We start from the raw sequence: 26,193 nt of genomic DNA, 5'->3' as shown, positions 1-26,193 counted from the left end.
GGTGCTGCTGGTGGTGGTGGGCTAGACGTCGCCAGAAATGGGTGATGGGTGGGTACAATACTGCTCCCTTGTATCCTACATATTATTACAGTATCTTTTATCCGAAATAATCGATTAAACGAAACTTTGAAAGTCCCATGATTTTCGGATAAGAGACTCCACTGTATATACTGTATATATATATATATATATATATATATATATATATATATATATATATATATATATATATATATATATATTCTACTATATATATATATATATATATATATATATATATATATATATATATATATATATATATATATTCCACTGTATATACTGTATATATATATATATATATATATATATATATATATATATATATATATATATATCCACTGTATATATATATATATATATATATATATATATATATATATATATATATATATATATCGTAGGAGCCCGGGGCTAGGCAAGTTGGTCCTGGCATTTAACATGAGAGTGACCAACCTCACTCATCCTTGAGTGGCATTACGTGAGCAATAAACCCCAACCACCCCTTGGATATAAACCGATTGGAGCGCCCTAATTACCCACTATACCACCAGGCGCCATTATATGATAAATTCGTTATCATTCAGAGTAGTAAACAGTTTCTTGGGCTACAAGAAACCATTTGGTTTGTCACTCAGTGTAGAGCCATCCATACACAGCAGGAAGAGGAAAGAATGAAGGAAAGAAAAACGGAAGAAGGAATGTAAAGTTACCAGTAGGCAAAAAGGAAGAGGAAAGAATGAAGGAAATAATGACAGAAGGGGAAGGAAGGAAAGAAGGAAGGAAGAAAGGAAAGGGCAGACACCCGAGGGCAGCACTTCATCCAGTGAGTGGACGATGAGCGACCCCACCTACCAAGTATATATATATATATATATATATATATATATATATATATATATATATATATATATATATATATATATATATATATATATATACACGGTGTCCCGGGAGGAGAGGGCATGACTGGTAAACGATAAAGGGGGAATTCTAGGTAGAAAAATGTTGCACGAACATTTAACCAACTTTCAACCGTTATGGAGCTAAAATTACTGATGACCTTTTGGGCAAAATGGTCTCCTGCAGAATTTGCACATAAAACCATCAGTAACTGTGTGTCTGTAAGTGTTGAGGTTTGGACACATGTTCATATAAGATGTGAGAAACTACCCAGCAGCCAGTCTTGCGAAGGACATCTATCCTAACGTGCTTGAAAAGTGGGGACGAGCAAATAGTTCTTTTGTGGCCCCCGTTGTAAATTCGCGAATGACAAGCTTAAACAAGATCCAAGAGAGCTGGGAGAGCAGGCCAAAAACATATCCCTTGGGAGAGGAAACCTAGATGTCAAAGAGGCTTTCACTGCAAAACCTGACAAGCTTCTTAACATCTTCAACTACAAGTGTAACATTGTTCTGTTTTGAATTTGCCTGCCCTGCAGATGCTGGTTGCAAAAAAAGAAGCACACATTAACCGTACATGCCCTAAGTCTGTGGCTTCCAAACCCATAGTAGCTACTCAAATAAGGGTCGCAAGGATGCTCCAGCGGGTCGCTGGGTGATTTGAAGTAAATAATAATAATAAAAAATATGTTAAAAGTACAAAACAATGCAAATGTATTTACGTCACATTTTTGGAATAAAAAGCGTCATTGAGACTCTGAAACAGGAAAATAGTTGTGAATAATAAAGCATCGATAAATGTACAAAAAATCCTGAAGTATCCGAGTCCGTTCACGTCCAGTGATTGTTCGCCGAGGCGGTTAGAGCCTGACGCAATCGCAGTATCGTTTCTTACTTCTGGCGTTGTGCTGGATGACTGACGTGCTGTGATGGGCAGTTATCAAAACGCAAGTTTTTTTTTTTTGCCATTTTTTTTTTTTTTTTTTTTTTTTTTTTAATGTGATTGCCAAGCTAATTAATGATGAGCAGGATAGTCTAACAGAGGAAACAGCTTAAGCCTGGGAATTTTCACTCAAGGGAGGAAACTTGCTAAAGATAAACTTTATTTTTATGACTGGTGTGACAAGGTTGGTAATATCTACAGTACGAGTGTGTTTTACAATTAAAGTTATTATCACTGAGTATGCGCTGTGCTCTATCAACCTAAAGCCGAATCTGCTAGAACTCGCCCATAAAATGAAGGAACATCATTATACCCACTAAAAGTTTTCTTCCTTTTCAGTTTTGCAATGAAGTCCATTTGAAGAAAGAAATTATCTAATTCCTCTCGTTTGTGCGATCATAGTAAACAATCATCATGGTAACCACGATTTTTGTTTACTTAATTTATCAGCAAAGAATCAATACTCAGAAGGGCTCTCTCATAAAGCAACGTTATAGTTGCTAGTTAAAAATTTGTTTTTCTTTGGTTGCCTAATATTGCAATTAATTGCGTTTATATGAAACTGTTCCTTTCATTTTCTTTGATCAACATAAAAAATATCGACATTCTTTTAATGTTAAAGTAAAATTCAGTAAATTTTTTTCAATGAAATTTACTGAATTTTCCTTTAAGCTGTCCATTGCATTTTATCCGATAAATTTTAATGGATAAAACAAAATGAAGTATCACTAAATTATGTTACCGCCCTGAGGGTCGTCAGGCCAAAAGAATACTGTTCAGGGTCGCGAACAAAAAAGTTTGGGAAACACTGCGGCCTAAGGAAATGAAAATCCCAGTGAAGGAACTTACTATCATTAAAGGTCAGAGGAACAAGACTGCAGGACTGGTTCTACAGGACCAAATTAGCTTGGCTCGCCAGATCTGCCTGAGCACAGAAGACAAGTCAAAAGCAGAAGCTGAAAGAAGACGAGAGAGAAGGCTTGCTGAATATAAGCAGACAAGTAACCAGGATCAGTAGAAAGAGTATGACGAGGGCAGTTATAATAATCATCTTCATCGTCAAACGTTTCGACATCTTCTTCATGCCATTTTCAGTGACCTAGAAGCAATGTGAATGATATACAAAAGTGATTTAAGAGTAAAAAACTAAATATTTATATAAGTTAAAAACATACTTAGTTTACCATATAAGAACCTATTTAGATACACCTATATATACATATACATATACAACGTGTACATATACACATATACATATACACATTAAAAAAAAAAAAAAAAAACTACTATAGTCTACCGTAAAAGCTTTCTGTGTGAATATAACTTATACAAGGCTTAAGGGATAAGCGGATACTGTGTTATTAAGGCAAAGCTTAAGTTTTTTAATATACAGAGATTCTAAAATTCTTAGGTTTTCATTAGGGCAAGAGTCAAGGATACTGAAATGAATTCTGCAAGGAACAATATCACAAGACTTACAGTGTTCCCGCACTGCTGAATAAGGAAGACTGTACAGTGCCGGGTGACCCGTTCTGGCAGACTGACCTAGGTGCTCGTCGATTCTGATTTTAAGTGAGCGAAACGTGCTGCCCACATACCCCGCTTGGCAACTGGGGCAAGTAAATAGATAGACAATCGACGAGCGCATGCCAGCTGGCATACGATCATTCAAACGAAAGAAGTTACTAGTTTAAAAAGAGTTCATAGGAATGAATCGGAATTCTTTATCTGGAAAAAATTTACATAGTTTCCCATCTAATACTTGTTGCATCAGCTTAGAGATGTCACCAAGGTATGGAATACGGAGGTAAACGATCTCTTTGTTGACAGTGGGGACTCTTGCTTCGGCTGGAGTTGACGATTAAGAAAATTATTAACTTGTTTATCGAACAAGTGGAAACTGTAACCATTATGGTAAAAGATATTCCTTCAAAATGAGACTTAATTGTGAAAATGTATATAGCTAGATGAAATATTGAAGGCTCGATGCAGCAGAGTTTTGATTGGATTGAGCTTGAAATTATAATGGCAGAAACTGAAGAAACTGGTACCCAGTCCTGAGAATGTGGGTTTCCGAAAAACAGAAAAAGCAAGGCCATCATTACATTTCTCTATATTAAGGTCCAAAAAGGAGAGTTTTAAGTCCACTTCCGATTCCATTGTGAATGTGATATTCCTATGTTAAGAATTTATGTATTCTGAAAATTTGTCAGTTTGGCATTTGCTCCCAAAAAACACAAGTGTGTCATCCACATAACGTCTATATAAAATGGGTTTAAAGGAGATAGGACAATTATTTATCCAGTTCATTTCATGAAAGCATAAAAATATATTGGCAAATGTCGGCCCTAGAGGAGAGCCCATTGCAACATCGTCTGTTTGTTTGTATAGTTCACCATTAAATACAAATAGGGTATCCTTTACGCAAGTAGCAAAAAGGTTTCTAAAGACAGTTTTGTTTATGCCATTAAATGTATCCAAACCAGAAAATGCCAATTTTATGCATATGTCACTAGTTTCGTTTAAAAGAATGTTCGTGAATAACGACTTAATATCATAGCTAACCATAAAAAGGGCATTCGGTAATTTGTAGTCAGACAGGGATTGGGACACTTCGCAAGAGTTTTTAACAGTGAATTCACTCGTAGTCTAAGGACTTACAATATGTACTAGAAATTTGCCAGTTTATATGTAGCAGTGTTATAAGCAGCCATAATGGGTCTGAGGGGGACAGAGGCTTTGTGAACTTTGGGGAGTCCATATAGTATAGCTGGGGACGAACCAGTTGGTTTGAGAGATTTAGATTCCTCTGAACTATTGACATTTAGTGATAAAAGATTGTTTATAAATCTTACTACTTTATCCTCAGTCTTAGTTGTAAGTTTAGAGATATCTGAGTAAATTAGTTTAGTAATCTTAGTTGTATCATGCAATATGTCTTTCATCTTGGAAATATAATCATTCTTATTTAGCAACACGATGCCCCTTCCCTTGTCCGGTCTGCATATCACCAGTTCTTTTTTCTGCTCAGTGATTTCAGTATATTAAAGTCATCCCATGAAAAATTGAGGAAAACACTTTGCTGGGCTTGAATCCATAAAAAAGTACTACAGGTTATGTTCTGAATACTTTTAACTACTTCGTCAAACATAAAACCATTTGAAAGCTTAAAACATTTCAGCCTTGTTATCATTACCTCAAAGTCCAAAAAATATCTATAAAAAGAGGGTTTGTGAATTGGAAGGCAAAAATTAGTCCAAAGGAAAGCAAAAACTTTTCTCTCCATGATAAGCTAGTGCTAGAATAATTAAAAATTACTTTATCTGGATCACAAGAATTGAGATTGTATCTGCCTCCTATTTTGTGAAGTTTTCTATCATGAATCTCACCTACTCATTTTTTATATTTTTCAGTTTTCCTATTTATGAAATTAAATAAGCAAATGAAGTTCAGTCGTGAAACCTTGGATTTTAGAGATTAATTCACTCGTGAAAGTTTGGTTGTTGCTTCACGAATTTCTTTATGTTTGCCTTTGATTTCCAAGTCCAATAATTTAATTTGCCATTGTCTGTATAGTGCTGAGTTGCGTAAAGATTTCCGATAAAGTTTAAACCTCAAAAACTTTCGTATATAAAATGCTTTGATTTCCAAGTCCAATAATTTAATTTGCCATTGTCTGTATAGTGCTGAGTTGTGTAAAGATTTCCGATAAAGTTTAAACCTCAAAAACTTTGGTATATAAAATGCCCACCGCCGCACCATCCACCCCGCCACCCCCCACCCCACCACCGGGCCACCACCACCCCGCCACCCCAGGAAGGGACAACGGGGGGGCTAATGACCCAGGGCAAGAAGGTCACCCAACCACCACTGACCTGTGCCCCTTTTCCGACACCAGGTGAGCCAGGATCGGAGACAACCTCACAGGCGGGCTAACCATCGACAGGAGTGGGGGTGGGACTGGTAAAAAGTCAGTCCCTAGTAGCTTTTTGGCGACGGCCATAGTTACACCCCTCAAGGGCAGGAGGCCCTTTGGTGAGCCACGAGGTGTCCCCACCTCTGCCACAGTGAGCCACGATGGAGCAATACCCTCTGCCACACCAATAGTGAGCCACGAGGGGCTAGTACCCTCTGCCACAGTGAGCCACGAGGAGAAATACCCTCTGCCACAAACAGGGCAGGAGGCCCAATAGTGAGCCACGAGGGGCCAGTACCCTCTGTCACAGTGAGCCACGAGGGAACACCACCCTCTGCCACACACCCAATAGTGAGCCACGAGGGGCCAGTACCCTCTGCCACAGTGAGCCACGAGGGAGAAATACCCTCTGCCAAAAAACAGGGCAGGAGGCCCAATAGTGAGCCACGAGGGGCCAGTACCCTCTGCCACAGTGAGCCACGAGGGAACACCACCCTCTGCCACACACCCAATAGTGAGCCATGAGGGGCCAGTACCCTCTGCCACAGTGAGCCATGAGGGAGAAATACCCTCTGCCACAAACAGGGCAGGAGGCCCAATAGTGAGCTACGAGGGGCCAGTACCCTCTGCCACCCCAAGGGTAAGAGTCCCTAGTAGAAAGCAAAAAGTGGGTCCCAGGGTAAAACAACCTGGAGCCACGGCTGTGACAGAGACAGGAGAGAGAGTCGCCTCCGTGCTGCCCTCCCTGTATATAAGAGAGAACACGGTCTCCGTGTGCACTCTACCTTCAGCGTTCCCCTGTGGGAATAGCTGGACACCACCCGGGAGAGTTGCCCCGAAGGTGTCACTGGAGCGGAGGCAAAGTCCCAGTCCGGACCTGCCTCCTACTCCTGGGAAATTCTTGTCTTCTCCAGGCACCAGCAGGAGACGAAGCCGCAGCCCAACCCTGAGGGCGCGTCCCTTGGCAGACCTCTGCAGCCCCAGGACCCCCAGGCGAGCCCAGCAGCCTACCAGCATGAGTAACGCTGACTCCCTCACACCACGGAGCCTCCAGCGCCAGACCCGCCTCCTCCAACTGTTTGGCCCCAGCCCTGAGGGCCACCATCCCAGGTTGAGGCCCCAAACAGGCGGGCCTCCCTGCACCACACCGACGAGACCCTGAGCTGAGGGTCTACCCCAGGTCGAGGCCCCAGATGGGAGGGCCTCCCTGCAACTCACCGACGGATCGGACCCGGGTAGTGACTCCCCTGCAGGTAGTGCGTCGCCCGCCACGGGTAGAGTCTCCTGCGGTCCTCCCCCTCGACCAGAGTGACAGAGTGAATTAACCCAGGAAAAACGGGTAGATCAGTGACGCCCCCTTCGACCTATATATACCCGAGAAAGAGGAACAGGAACAGTGACATAGTGCGATCCAGAGTAAGTCAACAGATAAGTGTTATTAATCCCAATAAACTCACATGCCCCTTAAGAGAAAGTAATTCAACAATAGTAAGCAGTGTTGTCCCCCTCCCAGAATAGAGGAGTTTCCCAGTCAGTGTGAACGGCAGTCGGGTGCGCGGGAAACCTAGAATCGTAATAAAAGTGTCGCCGCGCCTAGTTAACTAAGTCGAGTGTCATGATCCGCACCCTGCCTTTCTTATAGTAATACTCCTCCCCTAGACTCTTAATCTGTGTATTCCTTTTATTACTGTGAGTATAGATATTTTGCGCTTTAGTGAAAGACAATCACCCCCACTTATAGAACCACAAGCCATTGTTATATGTGATCATATTGTGTGTTGAGTACAATGGTATCCTGGGTCATCCTAACATAACTCTGTGTCTCTGTTTCCTATATCCTAAATATCACTCTGTATCATATTGTAAAGGTTTTAGAATTAAGGTAATGGATGTGTTAAGGTATACTGCCTAGTTTTTATGTCCTGTTCCTTTGTTGGTGCTTAACTTCCGGTCCGGAAAGAGGACCCCGCTCAGTCGCTAGTGTTTTTAGGGCGAGGAGTCGACCTAAAAACACTCAGCATAACAGTATAACTCCGTACACTTTACAGCACTTAAGAAAGTGAAGGTCAAGCTGTTTCTTGACAAGTTTCTTCGGCGCATGTTCGGCATTACGGAATCTATGGAGAACCAGGTAGCCATATCGTCCTCGGATAACATCTGATATAGGTGTATTCGTAGGGAATCGTAACTTCAGTAGAAGGAGTATGACGAGGGCCGTTATAATAATCATCTTTATCGTCAAGCGTTTCGACATCTTCTTCATGCCATCTTCTGTGACCTAGAAGCAATGTAAATGATATTCAAAAGTCTATCTATCTATCTATAGCCCGACGCCCTAATCCCCCAAAGGGTGGCCACAGACAAAACGCCTCCAAGTCACTCTGTCACCCACCATTTGACTACCCTCCCCCAACTCACCCCCTCCCTCATATACCTCTCAACTCCATCCCTCCACCTCATCCTCGGTCTACCCCTTCCTCTCCCTCCCTCCACCTCACCTACATACACCCTCTTAGTCAGTCTTTCATTCTCCATTCTCTCCACATGTCCAAACCACCTCAGTGTATTTCTCCTAATCTTCTCAACCACATCCACATCTACCCCACAACGTTCCTTCACTTCTTCATTCGTCAACCTGTCCCTCCACGTCACTCCACATGCTTCTCTCAAGTAACTCATTTCCACTGCTCTCACTCTTGACTTGTTCCCCTCTTGCAAGTGAAGAGTAAAAAAAACTGAATATTTATATATGTTAAAAACGTACTTAGCTTACCATAAAAGAACCTATTTAGATACACCTATATATACATATACATATACAACGTGTACATATACACACACATACAGCTATACATAAAAAAAAAAAAAAAACTACCATAGTCTACCGTAAAAGTTTTCTATGTGTGAATATAACTTATACAAGGCCTACGGGATAAGCGAATACTGTGTTATTAAGGCAAGGCTTAAGTTTTCTAATATACAGAGATTCTAAAATTCTTAGGTTATCATTAGGGCAAGAGTCAAGGATACTGAAATGAATTCTGCTAGGAACAATATCACAGGACTTACAATGTTCCCGCACTGCTGAATAAGGAAGACTGTACAGTGGGTGAACCGTTCTGGCAGACTGACCTATGAGCTCGTCGATTCTGATTTTAAGTGAGTGAATCGTGCTGCCCACATACCCCGCTTGGCAACTGGGGCAAGTAAATAGATAGACAATCGACGAGCGCATGCCAGCTGGCATATGATCTTTAAAACGAAAGAAGTTACTAATTTTAAAGGAGTTCATAGGTATGAATCGGAATTCTTTATCTGCAAAAAAAATTACATAGTTTCTCATCTAATGCTTGTTGCATGTCACCAAGGTATGGAATACGGAAGTAAACGATCTCTTTGTTGACAGTGGGGACTCGTTACTTCGGCTGCAGTTGACGATTAAGAAAAATTATTAACTTGTTTATCACGCAAGTGGAAACTGTAACCATTATGGTAAAACAAATTCCTTAAACATGAGACTTCTTCGTGAAAATGCATATAGCTAGATGAAATAGTGAAGGCTCGATGCAGCAGAGTTTTGATTGCATTGAGCTTGAAATTATAATGGCAGAAACAGATGAAACTGGTACCCAGTCCTGAGAATGTGGGTTTCCGAAAAACAGAAAGAGCAAGGCCATCATTACATTTCTCTATACTAAGGTCCAAAAAGGAGCGATTCGAGTCCACTTCCGATTCCATTGTGAATGTGATATTCCTATGTTGAGAATTTATGTATTCAGAAAATTTGTCAGCTTGGCATTTGCTCCGAAAAAACACAAGTGTGTCATCCACATAACGTCTATATAAAATGGGTTTAAAGGAGGTAGGACAATTATTTATCTAGTTCATTTCATGAAAGCATAAAAATATATTGGCAAATGTCGGCCCTAGAGGAGAGCCCATTGCAACACCGTCTGTTTGTATAGTTCACCATTAAATACAAATAGGGTATCCTTTACGAAAGTAGCAAGAAGGTTTCTAAAGACAGTTTTAGACATACCATTAAATGTCTCCAAACCAGAAAATGCCAATATTATGCATACGTCAATAGTTTCGTTTAAAATGTTCGTGAATAACGATTTAAGTGCTGTAAAGTGTATGGAGTTATACCAAAGTTTCTGAGGTTTAAACTTTATCGGAAATCTTTACACAACTCAGCACTATACAGACAATGGCAAATTAAATTATTGGACTTGGAAATCAAAACCAAACATTAAGAAATTCGTGAAGCAACAACCAAACTTTCACGAGTGAATGAATCTCTCAAATCCACGGTTTCACGATCGGACTTCATTTGCTTATTTAATTTCATATATAGTAAAATGCCCGCAGTGCCCGCCGCCGAACCTCCCACCTCACCACCCCCCACCCCACCACCGGGGCACCACCGCACCACCACCCCAGGAGGACACAAAGGAGAGGTTAGTGACCCCGGTCAAGAGGGTCACCAGGACATCACGATCCTGGGTCATTGTTCCCCGCAATTGCCCCGACCCCAGGTGATCAGGGAAAGGAGACTATATTGCGGGCGGAGTAATGGTCGTCAGAGGACTTTGATGCATAGTCGTGGAGAGTTTAGACGTGTTTTTCTGGCTCTCCTCTAGTTTTCAGGGCTGCCTCACCGGCATTAGCTTTTTTTTTCACCCTTCTGGTGACACTTAGGATAACTAGTACTAATTTTCCTCCCTACCCTTGCTAGAGATATAGTAAGTGTCTATATCTATTTACTAAGATTACCTTTGCTTACTCGCCCACGGAGGGTCCCCCCCACTGATCGCTCTGGGGTGTGAATTAACACGATCGGGCCTCCCTGGAGTGGTTTGAGAGGGCAATCTTAGCCATAGGTGTGTGGTCCCCAGTTGTTTGTCCCTTGTTCGTTTTTCCTCCTCCTTCCCACTTCCCCCGTTAGGGGGAAGTGGTCACTATGGCGGACGCCACTGCTGCCTCCCCCTCCTTCAGGGGGGGAGGTAGTCCTGACCGACCCCCGACTGTCTCACGGACGGACTACCCCCAGACTGAACGGCCCCGGACACGCCCTTTGCTAGACATTAATGTAAAAAATGCGAGTTTTGTTTTGTTGCATGCGGTTGGTTCTACTCCCCTGTCCAGCCTCAATCCCTTCATTATCAAGAAGGTGATTGATGGATGTGCAGGAGAGGTAGAACAGGTCAAAAAACTTGCTAGCGGAGATCTCCTAGTAAAGACTGCAAATTCGTCCCAGGTTAAGGATTTGATGAAGATGAGCAAATTCCATTGCTATGATGTTGTGCCGACGATCCCTCACTCCATGAATTCCTGCAAGGGAGTCATCACTTGCAGGGACCTCATGATCATGGATGAGGACGACATCGTACAGGAACTTGCTCATGAAGATGTAATTGAAGCCCGTTTCATCACTAGATTTTCCGAGGGCAGGAGGACGAAAACGGCAACTGTTATATTGACTTTCGGTAAAGTGACTCTCCCAACCCATATCAAAGTGGGGTATGAAATTGTTAACGTAAGGACATACATCCCTAACCCACTTCGTTGTTTACGATGTCAGTTATATGGACACCATGAAAAGTCTTGTCGGGCTTCTCAATCAGTCTGTGGCAAGTGCGCAACGCAAGGTCATGATGCTGACCATTGCACATCAGAGGGTGTCAGCTGCTTTCACTGCAAGGGTGCTCACTTCACTTCCTCTAGGGATTGTCCCAAGTGGAAGGAGGAGAAAGAGGTCTGTGCGGTGAATGCGACTGAGGGTGTCTCTTTCTACGAAGCAAGGAAAAAGGTGAAGGAGTTGCATGCAACTCCTACACCGAATAGGTCCTATGCTTCGGCAGTGATGTCCCGCCCTGTGATGTGCACTGTGGAGACGCAGACTGATCTCGTGCTTGTTAATCAAGTCACTCACTCTACCTCCACCTCCACCTCTAAACCTCCTGTTAGATCCAACTCTCTAACTGACCTCCCCAAAGCTTCATCATACTCACAGGTCGCTGCTGCTTCTCAGTCAGTCAAGCCTAAATCGAAGCCTGACAAGACTGTAAAACATAACTTCACCACCCTCTCAAAGCCACGTCCTCATGTCCTCCCTGCTCCTAGCCCAGCGAGGGAGAGGAAGAACAGCTCTTCCTCGGTGGAATCTGGGAGCCTTGTTATTGACCAAAATATGGAGGTTTCCGTCAGCAAGCACCGGGAAAGGTCCCCGGTAGCCACTCGCCTGGTCGCGGGGGCATAAAAAAACTAAACACACTGGCCCCCGTAAATCTTAAACCGCCGCATTCACTATACTACAGTGGAATTGTAGAAGTATTGGGAATAAGTTACACAATATAGCAATCTTGCTTTCTATACACAGGCCAGACGTTGTTTGTTTACAGGAGACGCGTCTGGAGGATCACCCTGATCCTCCACAGTTCAAACACTACCACTCGTATAGAAGATATGAAGGTCACGGAGTAGCCATATACACACATAAATCACACCCACAAACGGAAGTGATTCTAAATTCTACTCTGGAAGCTGTCGCGTGCAGAGTAAAATTTAATAACACGTATCTGTCTATTTGCTCTCTGTACTGTCCTCCACATGGCCCCATTGATAGTGATGCTTTAAATTCACTAGTTGAACATCTCCCTGGGAATAAGTTAGTGTTGGGCGATTTTAACGCCCATCACTATCAATGGGGTAGCTTGAGGATCGATGGTCGTGGGGAGCAAGTAGCCGACCTAATACTACAGTCCAGCCTCTGTCTTCTGAACGATGGTAGAGCGACTCGTGTAGATGATCGTACTGGTAACTTTTCGGCCATTGACTTATCTTTGGCCTCCCTGAGTATACATCAAGAGCTCTCATGGGACCCTTACGACGACTCCTTGGGAAGTGATCATTTTCCCATCTGTCTTTCTTATACACGCGACATCATTTCGGACCCTCCACCTCCAAAATTTAACTATAAGAAAGCAGATTGGGGATCCTTCTCAAGGATCGCCAATTTAGATATATCTGGGGAGACCATAGATGTTAAGGTCGAAAATATAACCCAATCCATATTACACGCAGCTGAGGCTGCTATTCCCAAGACTTCTACAGTTCATGCGAAGCATAGAGCACATTGGTGGACGCCGGATTGCCGACAAGCATTAAGAAAACGCAATAGGAGATACAGGATTTTTGATAGTCAGCCCACTGAGAAAAATTTTATTGCATACAAACAGGCACGGGCTGAGGCAAGGAGAATAATAAGAAGGGCCAAACGTGACTCCTGGTGGTCCTTTGTGTCCACGGTGACTCGTACAACACCATTACGTAAAGTCTGGTCCACTATAAGAATATTAAATAATAAAGGCCCATATTTCCCCATTACCACATTGCAAGTAAATAATAACATATATGACGAGCCCGTGGACGTTGCTAACATCCTCGCCAGGAGTTTTTCTCATGTAAGTAGCTCAGCCAATTATGACCCGCGTTTCCAACATCATAAACGCACGGCTGAGCTACAGATATTAGACTTTGCCACAGAAGACGTAAACTCCCCGTACAATCAAGAGTTTACGCTAGATGAACTGCTCCTTGCCCTTAAATCCTGTAAAGACACCAGCCCTGGACCAGACACCATCACGTACGGTATGATCCAGCATCTTAATCAGGACAACCTGATTAAGATGTTAGCATTGTACAATGAGATTTGGGCGTCTCGAACGTTCCCAAACTCATGGCACTTTGCGCACGTCATACCGATACCCAAAGAGGCTGGTCGTCTTATGAATCCCACTTCATTTCGTCCTATTGTGTTGACTTCTTGTCTATGTAAGGTCATGGAACGTATGGTTAACAATAGGCTTCTTTTTGTTTTAGAGTCGAAGAATTTGTTAAATGATCAACAATGTGGCTTCCGTAAATACAGAAGTTCACTAGATCATTTAATGAATTTGGAGCATTGTATTGCAGAGGCATTTGCCAATAAAGAATTCATGATAGGGGTGTTCTTGGACATCCATAAAGCCTATGACATGACATGGCGACATGGTATACTAATGAAGCTCTATGCTTATGGTTTAAGAGGAAATTTGCCTGTTTTTATTTCAAATTTCTTAAGGGACAGAACTTTCTCTGTCAAATTGCCCCGTAACGTAACATCGGATATATTTATCCAGGAAAACGGGGTGCCGCAGGGAAGTGTGCTTAGTCCTACCTTATTTAGTATTATGATCAATGATATTCTGTCATCAGCTCCCATCCCGAGGAATCTTAAATACTCGCTCTACGCTGACGATTGTGCAATATGGCACTCTTCCTGTAATGCACAATTTTCGGCTGGGCGGATTCAAGCAGCCCTTGACTCCGTCCACCAATGGGCCTTGCAGTGGGGATTTAAGTTTTCCGTACGTAAGTGTGCCGCTATAGTTTTCACTAATCGTAACGTACCTAATTTGTGCTTAACTTTGGATAATCAGGCGGTACCTTTTCAAAATTCTGTAAAATTTTTAGGAATACATTTTGATCGTAGAATGAATTTTAAACTTCATGTTAATACTTTGCTTGCTCGTTGTGATAAACCGTTAAATGTCCTCAAGTACCTAGCGGGTACTACCTGGGGTGCCGACAGAAAATCTTTATTAATGGTGTATAAGTCCCTTATTCGATCAAAGCTAGACTATGGCGCACAGGTGTATGGCTCGGCATCTGATGCCACATTGAAAAGGATTGGATGTGTTGCAGAATAAATGCTTGCGAATGTGTCTTGGAGCCGTCCGGTGTACCCGTGTGGCTCGTATGAAAGTGGAGGCGAATGTGCCTCCCCTCCGTATTCGCCGTGACCACCTGGCATTATCGTATGGGTTAAGAACATTAAGGAAAAGTAATATCGGCAATGTGGCCTCTACCGCCCTTCGTCAATACCACCACCTTCTGCGTGGGGTGCGTCGGCCACTTGCCGCTCGCCTCCACTTACTGTCTCAGGAGCTTGATGTGGACCCCAGTGACTGTGACAAGTTGGTGCTTAAAAATATAGCGCCTTGGGAGCCACCCGGCTTTACAGTCGATGTTACATGGCTCCCAGCACCAAAGGCCAAGGCGCCGGAGGCGGAGATCCACCACTTGTTTCTGTAACATCATTATTCGTCACTTGGGGTCCCATCAATTGTACACCGACGGCTCCAAGTCGAGTGAATGTGTGGGTGCAAGTGTGTGGTCGACTGAATGTGCCCTCAGGTATCGGTTGCCGACTCATACATCTGTGTTTACTTCAGAACTTTTTGCTATTGACAAAGCCATAGACTATGCTCTCAATTCTAGGCATGACTCATTTGTCATATTTTCAGATTCAAAATCAGCCCTTCAGGCAATTGCATCTTGCACTACGGACTCTCATGAGATCCAGGGCCGCATCGTTAATAAGTTGCATTCATGCAACAAGTCATTCACGCTGATCTGGGTGCCTGGTCATTGTCGTATCTACGGCAATGAGCAGGCTGACTTACTTGCAAAGTCGGCTGTAGAGCTCGAGGAGACTTGGGACGTTCCTCGTGATCTACGGTCGAGTCTATCTCTCGGAAAGAAATCAATAAATCTTCTGTGGCAAGGTCAGTGGACCAGACTAAATATTCCAACTTGTAAGCCGTACCTGGGCGACTGGGACACTGCCAACCGTCCCAGTCGCCTAGAAGAAAAAGTGTTGGCACGATTACGGCTTAATGCCACCGTTTTAACCCACATAAAACCATATATGGAAAGACGCTTCCCACCGCACTGTGACATCTGTAATGCGGTGTTATCTATTAGTCATATCATCCTGCGCTGTCGGCGATTTATTCGTGAACGTGCTTCACTTATAAATTACTGCGGCGCAGTAGACGTCCCCTTCACCCTTTCCACCAACCTGGGTGATGGGGACATTGTTATGACTGATAAATTGATGGCTTTCTTGAGAGAGATCGGACTGATCAGAGTGATGTGTCTTTTTTACTGCGTGGTTATGGTTTTTATGAACAATAAATATGTATATATTGTAATATTAATTAGGGTTGACAGTTGACATATTTTAAATAGTTCCTCCTCCCACCGATCTATTTCTAATATAGATGTCCCCTACATTAAGCCAAGTTCCTCGCCTGACAGTCACCAGCTGATGAGTGCAAGTGTGCAATATAGGAAGGTATTGGGCACTTGCAGTCGATGGTGGTCTGCTGGGCGAGGTTCTTCACTTTTTGTACAAATTATGTAAATATATTATATTATCTTGCTTAAGTTATTCTAATTAGGGACGACAGCTGACGTATATGGAAATGTTCCTGACTCGTCTGGTTCCCTTTCATATATTGATGTCCCCTATATTAGGTTGTGCCTCGACTGACAGTCACCAGGTGATGAGTGCAGGTATGTCATGTAGAAAGGCATTACATATCTGCAGTCGATGGTGTTCTGTTAGTTGAGGTATTTTTACCATTAGTGTAGGTCTAGCTATTTGTCTCTGTAGGATTTAGTATAGGTTAGCGATTTGTCTGTTAGGTGATTAGTTTTAGGGTCTTTAGATTAGTTTGTCTTTATAATATAAGGTATAAAAAATATAAAACCAAGAAAAAATTAAAAAATAAAAATACAAAAAAAAATATAAAGATTAAAATTATTATATATATATATGTACCTTTGCATGAAAGTGTGTCTGTATGTATGCATGGAAGTGTGTATGTGTGTGTGTGTGTGTGTGTGTGTGTGTGTGTGTGTGTGTATGTATGTATATATATATATATATATGTTTGTATATATATGTATATATGTTTAAATGTATATACATATGTATATATTCATGGCCTTAATAACCAGGGACTTCGGCCCCAATGGTTGATAGGCCGGAAAAAAAAAAAAAAAAAAAAAAAAAAAAAAAGGTCGTCAGAATAGGGGTGGGACTGAACCAGTTTCAGTCCCAGGTAACACCGTATTGACGGCTTTGTTACACCCTCTAGGGCAGGAGGCCCAAGGGCAGGAGGCCCAAGGGCAGGAGGCCCAAGGCTACGGCGTTACAAAGGGTAAGGCGACCCAAGGCTCCAGCCTTAGTACACCAGAGAGAGAGAGTTGCCCCAGTGCATCCCTCTCTTGCTGTTCTCCCCTTCAGGAGCAACTAAACGCCGACGGTCTAGATACGTGGCGGGGAAGGGACGGCCTAGTACGCCCGTCAGTTGTTCCTGATCGGACAGATCAGCTTCCGGCTACGGCCAGAGTACGGACCAGGGTAAAGAGCCCCTGCTACTGTATGTGTAGCCCTTCCCTATTACGGGAGCAACACCGCGCCGATGGTCCATATACGCGGCGAAGGGACGGCCTAGTACGCCCTGCAGGTGTTCTCAGTAAAACGGGTAGGCACTCGGCTCCGGCCGGGGCACGTACCAGGGTAGAGAAGCCCCTGAAGGTAGTTTCAGTCCGTATTGGAGACAGTGTGGCCTCTGTGCCCCTCGCTCCGGCTTATACGGGAGCAACACCACGCCGACGGTCTAGATACGCAGTGAAGGGACGGCCTAGTACGCCCTGCAGGTGTTCCTCGTACGCCGGGCAAGTCCACAGCTACAGCCAGAGTATGTACAAGGGTAAGCGACCCAAGGCTCCGGCCTCAGGACGTACAAGAGAGGACACGAGTGACGTGAGTCCTTCTCCGGCCTCTTTCCCTTGTGGGAGCCCTTCGTCACTACCCGGGAATATAGTCCCGGAGGAGACGCTAGAGTGGTGGCAAGGCCCGATATCGGACTTACCGCCTACGCCCGGGAGTTCCTTGTTCCTTTCTGAGCCCCGTAGGAGACCCTGCCGCAGCCCAGTCCTGACGGCACCTCTCCCCCTTGGTGCTCACAGTCCCAGGACGCCCAGGCCAGACTCTCCAACTCCTAATGAAGGCGATCCGGGCTCCCTCACCCCACGGAGCCAAAGACGACAGGCCTGATTACTTCGGCTGTTTGGTCCCAGTCCCAAGGGCCACCTATCAGGTCGAGGCCCCCAGACCAGAGGGCCTCCCTGCACCCCACCGACGCGGCCCTAGCACGAGGGCCGCCTCCCAGGTCGAGGCCCCCAGACAGGAGAGCCTCCCTGCACCTAACCTTCGAGTGCGACCTAGAGCGAACATCACCCAGGAGATATAGGAAAACAGTGACTCCTTCCCCCCCCTTGTGTCAAGAACAACTCGGGAAAAAGAACAGTGCAATGACTAAGTGAAGAACAGTGTAGTGATAGTAGCCCACAAAGAACTCAGTGTTAGCAGGGCAGAGAATGAACTCTGTTGTAATTATCCCAGTCCCCCACATAAGACAGTTTTCTCTGAACACCTGAGGTAAGGGTGCAGGGCCAGTCAAAAGCTTGAGTGTGAGTGTCTCCGTGACAAGGTGACGATGTCGAGTGTCGCTATCCGCACCCTACCTCATTTATAGTAATATTTCCCATACAGACTCCCAATCTTGTTTATTCCCTATGTGAACAATTCTATTTATATCCTGCCTCAAAGTGACGTATAAACAATACTATAGATGATTCACCATCTCCCTGTATGAACATTGTAGTGTGTATTAAGTGTAACTCTATTTTGTGGTGCTGAATATTAACTGTGTCTCTGTTCCCCTGTATCTCAAATATCACTCTACGTGTATTGTTACGGTTAGAATTAAGGTAATAGATGTGTTAAGGTATACTGCCTGGTTTTTATGTCCTGTTCCATTGTTGGTGCTTTACTTCCGGTCTAGAAAGAGGACCCCGCTTCAGTAGCTAGTGTTTTTACGACGAGAAGTCTCCTTAAAAACACCAGCATAACAAATAGGAAAACTGAAAAATATAAAAAATGAGTGGGTGAGATTCATGATAGAAAACTTCACAAAATAGCAGGCAGATAAAATCTCAATTAATGTGTAATGCTAGGTGAAATTAGGGTCGACTTCTCGTTCCTATTTCACCTAACGTGGAGCGGGGTCCTCTTTCGAGACCGGAGTTAGTGCAATAAAGAGAGGCAGGACACAAAAACTCTAGGCAACAACCTTTACACGTATATTAAAACAGTCAGACACAGGACAAATAAGCAGATATTATAGCACGATATATAGCAATATAAAACCTTATCTAGGATATGTGTATCTCGCAGGATACTTGCTTCTCTGATACTAATGACAACACAAACAATCCTAGTGTATCAGAAGCGCAGTAAACATTGGCGCGCGCGCGGGGGCGCGGGAAGGGGGTTGAGACTCACTAGGAGGAGATAGGGGAGGTGCGGGGAGTGACTTGTGACGGCGGGGAGAAAGTTATGGTAATACTGGAAGGCAGCAGATATTAGCCGTGAAATTTATATGGTTTCCACTAGCCAAATTCTTTGGTAATTGATCTTATCCTTGATTTACACTTACTTGAGTTTTGGGAGTGAGAGCGAGCGGTAAACAAGATTTTATGGGTAGCGTGGGGGAAGGAGAGAATACTATTAATACTTCCTTTTACAATATTCCTTCATAGTAATGGGGGTATGTCTTTATAGGCACAGGTTTATTAATTATACAACAGGGATGTCACTCACACGTATAGTCAAACAGATCTTGTTCCACATTCTCGTCCTTTAACTTCTCGCTGTGATCTGATTTACCCCGATATTCACTATATGAAATCACTACACAATACTTACAGTAGGGAAGAATCACCCCCTAAATCACTCATATTACAATATCACACGTATTCATCAGGGGGATAGGCAGGAACATGTCATCGGTGATCCTGCTGGGCTAGGGGAACTGTCAATGCGTGGCGTGCCGAGAGGGCACGGGACGACTTGCAAGGGCGTCCTCTCATGTCCTGGACTCCCCATGGCTTCCGGACTTGTCTCTGGAGTGTGGCCCTCGGGACTGGGGCCGAATAGCTCCAGGAACCTCTGTGACAGGTCCCGGCGTCGTGGGGGCGTAGAGAGATCACGCCCGGGTGTCCTGGGGAGAACCGAGAGAGACTGTGGGCTGCGGTCTCCAGCGTCTAGGGGCGCCGACAGGGGAGGACTGTGGCAGCGACTTCCACTGCGGTCCGTCAGGTGCGTCTGCTCTAGAGCCAGGCGTAGGGAACAGAGACCAGGGGAGGCTGGGAGGCCTGTCTGGGTCACTCTGGGACAGGAAGCCTGGGCTTCAGTCTCCTGCCGTGGGGACGTCTCTCTACTCTGCACACCCTCGGAGCGACCGTAGATCGTGTCACGAGGGAGGGAGTGACAATAGGTCGTCGCTACCACGACACTCTCGGAGCGACCATAGATCATCTCACGAGGATGGGAGCGACCATAGATCGTCTCTACCGGAGCACCTTGGGAGCGACCATAGATCGTCTCTACCTGAACACCTTGGGAGCGACCATAGATCATCTCTACCTGAACACCTTGGGAGCAACCATTGATCGTCTCTACTGGAGCACCTTGGGAGCGACCATAGATCGTCTCTACCGGAACACCTTGGGAGAGACCATAGATCGTCTCTACTAGAACACCTTGGGAGCGACCATAGATCGTCTCTACCAGAACACCTTGGGAGCGACCATAGATCGTCTCTACCGGAACACCTTGGGAGCGACCATAGATCGTCTCTACCTGAACACCTAGGGAGCGACCATTGATCGTCTCTACCTGAACACCTTGGGAGCGACCATAGATCGTCTCTACCGGAACACCTTGGGAGCGACCATAGATCGTCTCTACCGGAACACCTTGGGAGCGACCATAGATCGTCTCTACCAGAGGGGCGCCGTCTGGAGTTTGTTTTCTAACTCCACCCCTAGCTAGCTCAGCAATTCCACTACGCGAAGGTAGTGTCCTTCTCCTACGGTGGCGGCGGCGTGGTGGCTGCATGTCACAGGGGCGCATGGCCCAGGCTGACATGCGTCGCTGTTGCCCGGAGTGGTGGTGGATGGTGGCGGCTACCCCGTGGGGCCCGTGTGGGGGTGTCGGCATATTTGTGGGCACACTATGCTGTTCTTGGCTTGCCCTGTCGTCGGGAATACTATGGTATTCTTCGGGGGCACTGTTTTTCAAGCCACGCATTTTACCACTCTCCCCCTGTAAAAAGTCACGTCCCCGTGGCTGGAGGTGGAACACTTGTGTGTTGGAGGTGGTGTAGACGGGCTGGAGGTGTTGCAGCGTAGTTTGCCAGGCGACAGTGTAGGAGTTCTCTTCTTGTGCTGGGTCGTAGGTGAGGAAGAGTGTGGAGGTGGCGGTGGTAGACTGGAGGAGGTTTAGCAGGTGGTGTGGCCCGCGGAGTCGGTGGTTCCTGCCAAGGGTAGGTGCCCATACGGCCCGCTTCACTCTCATGTTGCTTGGTGTGGCTGTCGGTGTGGTTGGGGGCTGAATGCTGGATACTGCGGGTAAAGGCCGGGTTTTGTGTCGTGGTAATGCGGCGTTGAGTCTCTGGGGAGTACAGGTAGAGGGGATTTGGGCCTGATGTAGCTTGACGGTGTGAAGTCGTGGAGAGGTGGGTGGTGTAGGGGTGTGTGAGTATCGGGCGGGCGGGCGTGAGAGGCGGCCCTAGAGGGTGGTGGTGGTCTTGTGGGTCGGGGTGGGGGGAGAAGTGGGCGTCTGGGATGGGCGGGTTGTTTTGCGTGTTGTGGGTGCGGTGGGGTGCGGTGTTGGTGGAGTGGGTGTATGGATGGTGGGTGGGGGGAGGGGGGGTGGTAGTGGGTTGTGGTGAGGGTGTGGTGGTGTGGGCAGAAGATGCGGGAGTGGGCGTCTGGGATGGGCAGGTTGTTTTGCGTGTTGTGGGCGCGGTGTGGGCGGAGTGGGTGTACGGATGGTGGGTGGGGGTGGGGGGGTGGTAGTGGGTTGTGGTGAGGGTGTGGTGGCGTGGGCGGAAGATGTGGGAGTGGGCATTGAGGGGGAGGCCATAGAAGGAGGGGGTGAGGGTGAGGGAGGGGTGGCGGGGGAGGCATCAGGTGAGGTGCTGGGGGTGGTGGCGGTCGGGGAGGTGGAGATGGTAGGGGGGGCCGAGTGGGAGGGTGAGGAGGAAACATAGCACTCATATGTGACTGTAGAGGGCGGTGCGGGAGCCGAAGGGGGCTGGGGGTGTGGGGCCGGAGCGGGGGAGGTGGACGTGTGGAAAGGCCGCACATGCCGGTTGCGGAGGGTACGGGGAGTGCCGTGGTAGTCTACGACCACTTGGTATGGGTTGGGGACTTTGGTGATGGTGTGGGGCCCCGTGAAACGGGGGGAGAGCTTGTGGGGAGTGGGAAGTTGGGCGACGACGACTGTGTCGCTCGGGTTGAAAGGGTTGGTGGCTGTGTCTGGTTCAAGGTCTAAACTCTTTTGTAGGTGGTATATCCGCCCTTTTAGCAGGTGTAGCGGGTCTGTGGTGGGAGCGGAAGCGGGCGGTTGCAGGTGATGGCGTAGGGATAGTAGGAGGGGGGTTTCGCCAAAGATTCTTTCGTGGGGGGAAACCCCGTCTTCTCGGGGTCTCGAATTCATGCCCCACTGGACAATTTTTACGTGTGCTGGCCAATCGTCGTCTTTTGTAGCCTCAATTCTGGTGCGTAGCTGATTGATAAGGGTACGATGGCTACGTTCACATACCGCGTTCCCTTGGGGCCAGTATGGTGAGGAGTGAGAGATCTTGTACCCGAAAATTCTGGCCAGTTCTTCCCAGACTTTTCCGGAGAACTCGGGGGCATTATCGGAATGGATGGCTTGGGGAATGCCAAAGTAAGGGAACACGTGTCAGAGTAGGGCATTGGCGACAGCGACGGCATGATGTTCCTTAGCTGGGCAGGCTACTACGAATTTGGAGTACGTGTCTACAAAAGTGATCACGTATTTATATCCAGATTTAGGGGGAAGAGGGCCTACTACATCGATCGCCAGGAGTTGCCAGGGCTTGTGAGCAGTGATATGGCCAGATGGCCTGGCGGTCCGGGTGATATCTTTCCCAAGCGCACAGGCACGGCAAGTCTGGATAATTTCCTTGGCGAGGGTGGAGGGGTTCGGGGCCCAGTAAATATCATTGAACACCTGTAGTAATTTTTTGGTGCCCAAGTGGATGCCATTGTGAGCGTGTAGGTGGCGTAGGGTGTCACGTGCCGCATCAGGGGTCAAGAGGATGTGCCCAGATGGGGTTAGAAGGTGGTTGCCCTGTCGGCACAGCTTGGGGAATAGGTGAGCAGGGATCCAGGGGGGCCGTTCCCTGTGGTGCCATAGTTGTAGTAGGTCGGGGTCCGGTTGTACCGCGTGGATGGGAAGGCGGGAGAGGGCATCTGCATTGGTGTGGAGCTTTCTGGGTCTGTATGAAATCTCGCACTGAAACTCATCTAGGGTGTCACGCCACCGGACGAGTTGGGCGTTATGGAAGTCTGATTGGCGCAGCCACTGGAGTGATTGGTGGTCAGTGATTATCGTGACTTGGGTCCCGGAAAGATAAGCCCTAAAATATTGGAGGGCCCAGATTATGCCAAGGCATTCTCGCTTGGTGGCAGCATAATTTTTTTCGGCTGGGTTCAGAGTGCGGCTGGTGCAGGCGATGATGTGCTCCCGGCCGGCCTGTACCTGGGCTAGGACGGCGCCTATCGTGGTAAGGGATACATCCGTGTAGAGGTGAAAAGGGAGGGCATAGTCGGGGAAGGCCACGATGGGGGCCGAGACAAGCTTGTCTTTTAGCTGTTGAAAAGCAGCTCGCCGATCCTCAGTCCAGAGGAAAGGTTCCCCTTTTCGTGTCAAGTCGTGAAGCGGCTTAGCAATCTGCGTGAATCCCTTCACGAAGCGACGGTAGTAGGACGTGAGTCCCAGGAAGGCGCGGAGGTGGTATGTCCGCTATGGCACGAAGCTTGTCGGGATCTGGGGAAATTCCTGCTTGGGAAATAGTATGTCCTAGGAACGAGACAGTTTTAGCGGCCAGGACACATTTAGAAGGATGTAGCTTGAGGCCTGCCTGGCGAATTCTGGTGAACTCTCGACGGAGGCGCTGCAAGTGGTCGGCCCAGGTCTGGCTAAAAATAATGACGTCGTCAAGATAGGCTAAACATATTTCCCAAGTGAGGCCGCTCAAGACAGATTCCATTAGTCTGGAGAAAGTGGCAGGGGCATTGCAGAGGCCAAATGGCAGGACATTAAATTTGTAATGTTTGCCATTACTGGTGGAAAAGGCCGTCTTGCCTAGGTGGTCCGGGTGGATGGGGATCTGCCAGTATCCAGACTGGAGGTCGAGGGTAGAAAACCAAGACGCCCCGTAGAGGGAGTCTAGGGAATTGTCAATGCGGGGGAGGGGGGTGGCATCTTTAATTGTGACGTCGTTCACACGGCGGTAGTCGATGCAAAACCGCATCGTGCCGTCTTTCTTTTTTACTAGAACGACGGGGGAGGACCACGGGCTGGTGGAGGGGGAGATAACACCTGCCTATTCCATTTCGCGCACCTGGCAGTCCTCCTCTTCTCTCTGTCGGGGGTTCTTGCGTTGGGAAGGTTGTCGTATAGGTGGGCCTGTCGTATGGATTTCGTGCGACAGGTACGTAGTATGCCCTATATCTGCTGGTCCTGTCGCAAACAAATCCTGGAAATCCAGGAGGAGGCGGTGTAAAGTGTCTGACTGCTGGTTGGAGAGATGGTCAGGGATGGGGGGTAGAGGAGCGGGGTGGTGGGAGGAGGATGGAGCACAGGGCTCGGCTTCCTCCATCTCTCCGATGATAAGCCCTTTGGGGAGCGTGAGAGGGGACGGGGCGAGATTGGCGATGCGGATGGCGGCGTGGTGGGGAGGGAGGAAGGTGGGGGACACAAGGCAGGCAAAAAGGGGTCCGGAGGGGAGGAGGGGGGAGAACAAAACGGATGGACCTGAGAGCCTGTTAAGGGGCACCCATGCCTCATGGTGGGAGGGGATGGTAACGGTGGCGGAGATGGTGGCAGGGAAAGAGGGGGCAGGAGTAGGGTGGAAAGGCATGGGAGGGGGGGGAGAGGGAGGTGAAGAAGGGGGGGAGAAGGGGGGCGCTGGGGGGAGGAAGAGGGTGAATCCTCCGGCCGGGGCCGCGGCGTGCATGTGCAAACGGTTGGGGTGGAACGGGGTGGGGGGCGGAACTGGAGTTGTCAGTGGCGACAGTCGATCGTGGCTCCAAGTTTTTGAAGTAAGTCTAGCCCTAAATACCCGTCATAACTCCGGCAGGAGGAATAAAAAATGATGAATGGGTGTTGGGCGGACACTGGCTGGTGGGTGTCGACCCGTAGGGCCCGAGTTTCCCCACGGATGGGCAGGGGGCCATCCCCCGCGTCCACAAGGTGAGTGGTAGTAGGGTGGAGTGGGCCAAACCGCGATTTGTAGCGGGAGAAATAGTGGCTGTAAAGGCAGGACCTGGCTGCTCCCGTATCGACTAGTAGCCTGGCCTTCATGCCATTTATTTTCATCTTGTGGTATACTGGGGGGCGATACTTAGGGGTGATGGCCCCCGCCACCGTGGGTTGGTGCGGGGGCGGGCCTAAAAATCCAGCTGCCTAGGGCTCTCGTTCTCCTGTTCCTGCTCTAGTTCTCCTGGAGGGGTTTCGTCCACTGGCGTCAGCTCGTCCCCTGGGGCCTCGCCTTCTAAGGCGGACACTTTACGCGAACCCGGGGTTGTGATTCTGCGGCAAGCAGCTTTCAGCTGGTCCCGTATGTCATGAACGGGGCAGCGGGAGTTGCAGGCTGTGAACTCCCACGAGTTGATAAGAATTAGGTTTGGGTTTTCTCGCGGGGAGGGGCGCCGGCGGGAGGGGTGTGCCCTGGGCAGGCTAGGCTTCGGGGTTGGGCTGGTGTGAGGCAGAGGTGGACGTGGTGTGGCTGGGGGAGCCGGGGGTCGGATGGGGAATTTCTTAACAACGTTAATTTGTTGTGGAGAAGGGCAGGCGGTCAGGAGGCGCCGTATCAGCTGTATATCTCTATCCATGTCTCCTGTTGGGTCATGGATAGTAAAGTGTTGCTTCACAACACTTGGGAGTACTCGGAGCAGAGTATTAAATGTATGCTGATCCCGGGTTTCCTCATCTGCCTCCGGGTAGGCAGCAGTAACCAGGCGTCTTGCCTGTAACAGAGTATTATCTAAATCCCCGTCAAATGCAAAACTATCCAATTTGGATAGAGCCACTACTTTCCCTAAAGATGGGGTGATGGCTTGTACCGTGAACTTGGTAAAGTTCTGCCAGGTGAGTTCTGGGACGATTTTCGGCGCTATGTTCGCCGCTGCTTTACCCAATAGTGGTAGTGTGACTGCAATTTTTTGTTGGTCATTTTCAAAGCCAATATCCAGTAAGGGTTTAATTATTGCCAGATATGTGTGTATATCATACTGGTCGGGGTCAAACTTGGGTAACTGAACGTGCGGTTTAGTTGCCATTTTGCCAAATATTTCCTGATTACCTCTCTTCTACGCCCGGGTCTAGAACC

Source organism: Coenobita brevimanus, chromosome 45 (genome assembly GCF_032717465.1).
Source record: "Coenobita brevimanus isolate Jiangsu-jjx chromosome 45, ASM3271746v2, whole genome shotgun sequence".
NCBI classification, from domain to species: domain Eukaryota; kingdom Metazoa; phylum Arthropoda; class Malacostraca; order Decapoda; family Coenobitidae; genus Coenobita; species Coenobita brevimanus.
Note: the sequence above shows the minus strand (reverse complement) of the source record.